Here is a 7,997-nt window from a genome sequence, read left to right on the forward strand (position 1 = left end):
AGACATTTTCCAAAAGCAGAGAGGAGTATGTGTTTTCAGGAAGGGCTTTTAATTACTGTATACCTAAATAAGGCTGAAATGGTGAAATCCTGTCATTTTCACAACAATGCTTAAGAGGTGGTCAATTTGTCACACAAACCAGCTGGTTAGTTTTCATACCAGAAAAAGGGCACACTAAAACTGTGACATTCCTATTGGGTGAGTCTAGGTCCTGAAACCTAGAAAATCCTGATAGAAGAAACCTTACATAAACAAAGTTGGAACTTTCTCTGACAGCCAAAAAGAAAACAAGATACGTGTATAATACTGAAATCCTTGTTGGACATTAAGTAAACAAAGGTAAAGATACCTATTTTATCCTCTCTTGTGCTTTGTGGAACATTTACACTGTAAAATAGGCACGTCAGGAGGGAATAGATTCATGCAACATTTATTTATGATAAAATGATTTATTTTGGCAATTTATAACACTTTAGAAAAAAATTCAAAAGATTTGGAGAACAGAGATATAGTAAGCTTTCAACTCTATATGAAAGCTACATCCCAATCAACATTTGGCTCTGAGCACTTGTTCACATTTTTCCTGTGTGTTACCAATTTTCTGTTTCAGGATTATGGTGTATATATAGTTCTCAGAGCTTTGAATTTCAAAAGTATGTTCATAAAAATCTTTCAATTCCCCAGTGAAAGTAATTTTGCTTCCTAATTAGATATTCCAAGAAATAATAGTCCAACTGAATTTCTTCTGTGGCTTGGGGAAAATACCAAAAATTGACAGTAATTTCACCATATATTTATTGATTAAAAATTCAACACTTAGTACTTCCTGAATCTTATGAAAGTAGAAAAAAATGTCTGGAAGGTATCTGCATAGAAAAGGATATGCTTCTCTTTTGAGAGTATTAGCAGTTTTATAAATTCTGGAAAGTTTTTTCTCTAAGCCTTTGAAAAGCTAACAATCTGTTGTAGGAGGCTTCATAATTTGTAAGTATATAAGGAATCTGAATAGAACCTATCATCTACATTCACCCACAGGGGGAAAGAGATTAATGACCATAGGCCTCTGTCCTTCTCTGTGAGGTACACCTTTCCATCTAACATCTATGATCCATTCCTTAAAAAGAAAGCACTTTCTTTAGAGTTTCTGCTAACCATATAGTGTACATGTTTATGTTTAGAAGATGACACCACTGATGGATTTCCTATTTTCCTACTGTTGTTTTCTTTGACTATAAAATTTGGGAGGAGCTTGACCCTCTTGCTCCCCTGTAAAACAAGGTCCACAGTGGGATAAAACAACAAATGTGAAAAAAAAGGCTCAAATGGTAATATTAATTTGAAGCATATTATGTTATACTTTGCAAAGAGGTGTCTGGGCCTAAAGTTTTTAATGCCACACTGTTCTAGTATAAGAGAGAGGCCTTAATTTTGATTTCTTTATAAATTAAGCTTTTTGTTCACTCATAGTGCCAGGTAATTCAATGAAGTACCTGGGGTGCAAATAGAATTCATTACCCTAATGACTACACCCTGCCAGTAGAAAGAGCCGAAAACCTGGTTGGGAAGCCCTAGTCATCAGTTAGCATCCCTTATATGTTGCAAAGGCCCTTTTTTGTTATTTTGGAGACCCTGGAGCAGTGATCCTTCAGATCACTGTAGGCAGAGAAATGGCTGCTCTTTATACTTTCAGTTTAACATATTAACAATGAGGAGTCAAGTACTTTTTTACCATCACTTTGTACCAAGACTTGATGATATTATATCCCAGTAGGCATTACTCTTACAAATTTAAATCTATGTAAATTTCAGTGAGAAAAGCTTCTAAAACCCTTTCCTTGTGTTAGGGAGTTATGTATATTTCTTATAAGTATTAGAGAGAAGCTGTTTCTTGTGCCAAAATGCTGCCGAAGGATTCACATTTGGTACACTCGAACAACTTGGACTCCAGGTGGTTGATAGTTTATTCCCTTTCCCTGAATTTTTTTCACTCATCTTGACATAGGTGAGTCTATCCAGATCTTTAATGTTGCTAGTATGCCCTGAGATAGTGAGGGCACATTATCGAATGTTGATTCCAAAATGTCCTGATAGAGGAATAGGGCAGTGGGAAAGTCAGGGAAGGGTGAGAAGCACAGTAGAGATTATTTATTTAAGAAAGAAAAGAACATTAATGTTGTAGCAAGGATCCGGTGCGTTGTCATAATCCCATGAGGATTTTGGGATGACACCATCCCCTCAAATCAGTCACCATGTTGGGTAATGACTTCGTTCTTGCTGATCTCGTCTATGTGTCATTGTAAATATTTGTGCATCCATGTTCCATTTTGGCTACTGGATGGCCAAGTCATGTGAAGATTTAACTCAAGTATTTATTGTTTAATTGTGTTATTCAGATTTCTTTCCAGCTTGTGAATTGCACCCAGTTTTTTAGTTTAAACATCTGATCCTCACATCCATCCCTCCCCTGTGAAGCACATTCCATTGCTAAAAGAAAAAGAAATATGAAATTGCTTCCTGTTGTCCGTAAACTGTTTTGATAGTTTGAGATGTTTGTCTATAAAGGATATTTCTCAGCTCAAAGATCGTGTAAATACTTATATTCATTTGCTGAATGGGTTGTTTATTTCTAATGAGGCTGCCAGTTCTCAGAGAGATTCTATAAAATCACTTTTACATAACAAACAGGGATTACAACTATGTTAAAATAAGTGTGCATATGGACAAAGACTGGGAGGGAACACAGATAATTGAAATCAGTTGTGTTAGGGTGGTGGGATTATGTGAATTTCTTTTCTTTTTGCAATTTTCTTTGATGTTGTTACTTTTTAATGAATAAACATCAGAAAGGGAACTATAGAAACATAGAAAAGATGCCAGAAGCAGAGGCCTTCTGGCCAGAGCCCAGAGCATGCAGGGCACAGATATTTGCTAGTTACAATATTCCATAGGCTTTATACTTGCCTGGGTGCTGAGGTTGGCACAGGCTCAGGTATGGCACGTGCTTTCTTAGGAGACTATTATCTAAGTCCTAACTAGGGAGAGGCCACTACAAGAACTCCAAATACATTGTTCTGCTTTAAAACAGGCTGCCCTCTGCTTTGGAATGACATCCAGGTGTTTACTTTGGTTACTTTAAGTCAGAGGGATGACCATTTGATTACCTACTTGATAAATGTTTCCAGTAACAACTTTCTGGATCATCTTAACAGATTTTCCGGTTGAATTTTGGAGGATTAAAAGGATAAAATCCCAAACTCTCACCATTTCTTTGTCCAACAAGATCTTATCATCCAAGTAGACTTCTTCTTTTAGTGACCAATAGGCAAGTCTCAATGATTTCAATAGAAGTTATGACTTGAATTAAAAGCTGACTCTGAAATCATTAAGACAAATATTTAGGATTATCTCTACCTGTTGGCATTCAGTTACATTCATTTCTGTTAGTTTTGGCTTGGAGTGGTCTCCGTGTGCTTCTGTATGGATTAATTAAAGGTTGTATGCAGTAATTGTGGTTTTTAAGAGAAAGGGAGACCATCTACCAAAAGAGAAATTTCCTTCCAACTCATAAAAAAAAATTTAGGTGAGGACTTTAATAAGGAAGTAGTGGCCTCAAATATGTTACTCACTTTCATCAGAAACAGACCCTATACCTTGAAAATTCACAGGCTTTTCATTAGCCATTCTCAGTGTAAAAGTGCTCATGGAGGTGTTTACCTTGCCATCCCCACTTGAATCTCATGGTCCTTTTCTGAGCTACTTGCAGTTAATATTTAGTTAAACAAAGGCATGGCCAGTGGTACAAGCATCTCCCAGTCTCTGAGCAAGAGGATGGAAATTCAGTATTTGTAAACTGACAGTCTAATAGGCCTGGGAATTTGAGTGACCTTAACACATGACTCTGAACATATATTTGCATGTGGATTGGGAAGGAAATAAATGGGACTTTGGAAATAATGGAAATATTTTTCTTATGAAAGTTTTTCATTAAAAAAATTATTTCTACTATAATTATTCTGTTGGTTAGCTTTTAGTTTTTACTCCTTTTTCTGATTCACTCTCCTTTAGTGACCAAATGAATATAACCCAACTTCTCATACATTGGGAATGTCTATTTAATATTAAATAGTATGTAATTGAATCTGCAAATGCGGGAACTGAGATGCCATCTCCATGTGCACACCTCTGCATATAAGTATACTATACAACTTGTAGCATTTACTGTCACTTAATTTGATTGAACTTGAAAGATAAATTTGTAGAATCTGGTTAGTGCCATCAATCTCCTTTGGAAGCTGCCATCAGGTGAATGCTATCCTATAATACCAATAGTAAGGCAGGAACTATGTTCACCTGACTTAGTAGAACTATGTTCACCTGACTTACTATGTCACCTGACAAGAGGAAATTGACAGCAATTCTAGAGATTGAGTCAGATACAGTGGAAAGAATTCCAGCCTAGGAAGAAGGAGACCTGAATACTAATGGACTTTATTACTAACTTGCATTGTGACCCTAGGCATAACCTTTCCATGACTGTTTTCTCATGTCAAATAAGGGTGTTTGTGTAGCTGCTCTCCAGAGTCTTTCCAAAAGCTCTAACATCCTGTGGTATAATAGGTTGCCTTGCACATTCAATCTTACAATGTGATGGCAAATACCACATGCCTAAGCCTGGATCTCTTATAGTTCAATTAAAAAATAGAACCATGTAAGATGGAAAAACTCAGTAGTACTAGAGAATGTTGATAAAACTTGTGGCAGACTTCCAGTTCATTCACAATGGTTTTGTTTTTGTTTTAATGTCCTTTTTCTGGTGAGTGTTCCAGTTTTCATTTTCCATACACTCTGTATGTAAAGTCTGGTATTCATTAAGTTGTGGCCAGTATTTGCTACTAGAACAGAAATACACTGTCACATTTGCTAGAATAGAACTGTTTTGGGCCTCTCCTTTCCTATGAAGCAGTGCTGGGCCTTATAGAGTTAAATTCTAAAGTGGCACAAGATGGCAGACCCTGTGCAAATTAATGGCTGAGACTACAAAGAGGGGACCTAAGCACTTGCAAAATTCAGAGAGAGAAATGAAGAAATAATTGCATACTTTTAGCATTGTTGACAAATTTACTTGTTGGAAACCAAAGATAGTGTTTCTGATGACAACTCTCACAGGGATTGGCCAGTTGTATGAGTATGCTGTGGAAAGGGTAAACCAGAAGTTAGTTAGAGGATGGTCCCACTTGCCTGCCTATAGTAGAGTGCCAACCAGCCCTGAGTGCGAAATTCAAGTTCAATGTGTGTACTTTGTGTGGTGTGCTTTATGGACCCGCATATACTATATTCATTAATGATGATAAGATGTTTCACAGAATCCAATAACCATTAGTGGGTTGAGTTTAAAATCTCAATACATCAGCCAGTAGGAGTCAGATCACAAGGATACTGATGTCTACTGGGATTATACTCATAACATCCAGATAAAATAAGTTGAGGAGGATCTACATTTTTCACTGTTTATCGAATTGTATCTCATTTGGTTGTGCATTACTTTTGTCAAAATGTGTTATCTGTAAATCCATGTGTAGTGAAATTCTTCTGTAACTTTGGATTAAAGGTATTTATGGTCTTTTGTTTGTTTGATTTTTAAGTAAGTTATTTCTTTTGTAGACATGCTGATGGTATGGTTACATCCTTATGACCTCAGCATCTGATCTTTTAACGATTTTTTTGTTTCCAATATTGTTACTTTACATTGTGGTTGAAGCAATAGAAAATTGAAATATGGATTGTGCATGACTGTGTCTTGAGTGTAAAAATATTGCAGTTTGAAACTTGGACCTAAAGTATTGCAAATAAAAATGACAAACATCAATGTGCTGATGCTTCTGTCTTCTGTCACCTTCCCACCTGTTCTCCTGGCTTTGGCCATTTTACCTATTATACAGGTTGGAGGGGTAGACTGTCTCAGATGTTTGGAGGTGACAAAATGCCCAGCTATATAGCAATACAGAAAATGCTCTGTAGATTCTGTCACTGAATAACTAACTGAGTGTCCATCTGGCTATGACATAGAAAAGCTCAAAGAAGCTAATGTGTACGCTCAAAGCAGGGCAAAACGCTGGTAGATTCCAAAGGCAGATGAAGGAAAAAACACCAAGAGACATTATGCAATAAATCATTTGATTTTTATCATCTTTGTGTTTGAAAAATTGTGAACATATAAAGCAATGTTGCACCATGTTTAGTTTTTGCCTTATATTTGGTGTCAAATAGATTACAAACCTACATTACTAAGAACCTTCATCAACTTGTTCCTTAAAAAGCACTTATTGATCCCAGCACTGGGACTAAGGTAAGAGAATCTCAAGTTCAAAAGCTAGCCTCAGCAATTTAGCAAGGCCCTAAGAAACTTGGTGAGACTCTGTTTCAAAATAAAATATAAAAAGGGTATTATTGGTACCCCCTCCCCCAAAGAGCACTTATTGCATTCCTATCGTCTGTCAGGTAACTGTGGACATTTCTGCTAACGTTAATATTTCCAGTAAAAGTCATCTCTAAGGTGACTGATTGATAGTAAAGCTCAGTGAAAGCCACTAGATGCACCGTTCAGTCACATTTATCAGGAGATTCTCTTGAGCCCTCAAGACTCAAGACAAAAACACCAGATTCAGAAAACCGGAGTTTTATTGCACCAGTATTGCTTGCACAGTGGGCATAGTGGTCCTTCTGAAGCATGTGTACATAATTATATATTTTTTGTGTAGGTGGATACATAGTGATACTATATTCTTCACATATGGATTACCTATCTATCTTACCGAATGTTAATTCATTGTTTTCTAGTTCATTGTACAAGGTTTATTTTTCATTGTATCTCTCCACGTTGAAAGCCAAAGAGAACTTTTCTGTAAATATAAGTGGGTAAGTGAATTAGGATCTCAAGAATGAGCTTTTGGTCAAGTTCTCTACTGCCAGTGTGCACAAATGACTGCATTCCTTCTACCACTTGTTAGCCATGCATCTTTCTCACCTTCCCTGGTAGGTTTCCTCCAACTATTTTTCTATTTCTAAGAAATGAACTAGAAATAATTTTTTTGTGTTAGCAAAGTACCAGTATCTTCTACCAAAAAATAAATTTAAAAGGCTTTTCCACTTACCACAAAAACTTGGAAGTACTGAGTCCAAGCATTATTCCACAGCTTAGCCCTACTAGCTTGATTGATGAAACTCTAGTCAGGTTCAAGTCCCTTACTTCCTACTGAAGTAGGGAGGAGCTAACACCCAAGGTGCACCATGATTTATGATTCTTCTACATATTCTGTGTGTCTCAACCCCCAAATATTTGATTGGCATCTGTTGGATTCCTGTACACCTATATTAAGCACTACTGTTAACATTGCCTATACCAGTTAGCATTAATCCTATAGCAGTACCACTGTCTAATTATTACTTACTTGCCACTCTAGTTATTGTATCCATAATATTTTCCCCAGTCCCTGAGGCTAAGAGAACTCTGGGTAGGGCACTGGGGTGACTCATTCACTTGTGTCTTTGCATCTGTTTTGGGAGTGCTTTTTCAGTTTTCCACAGTCACTGAACCAGGGAGTAAGTTTCCCCCTGTCCATTCCTGGGTCTTGTCTAGTCAACCTCCGTATAGCCTAGCCCCTTTTGGGCCCAGTGTCTCCATTAGAAGTTAATCCACAGCTTTTGCTATAGCCATTGCTTTATACACTTTCTGTGTTCTTCCAAGCAGCCAACCTTGGAATAAAAAGGAAATTGGCTGTTTGACCCCATTGTACATGTACTTGAACATTTTACCTAGAGTATCCTGGTCCTATTCTCTAGAGACATATGTTCCTACAAACCAAGAAGCAAGACTCTATTACCATTAAGGGGAAATAGGCAAAAGGTAAATGAGAGCTCGGTTCTTAAAACTACATGTGAATCTACAATTATATCAACATAATTTACAATAAGAAAAGTAACGGATTGTGACAATCTCC

This window comes from Callospermophilus lateralis, chromosome X (genome assembly GCF_048772815.1).
Source record: "Callospermophilus lateralis isolate mCalLat2 chromosome X, mCalLat2.hap1, whole genome shotgun sequence".
In the NCBI taxonomy this organism is placed as follows: Eukaryota; Metazoa; Chordata; class Mammalia; order Rodentia; family Sciuridae; genus Callospermophilus; species Callospermophilus lateralis.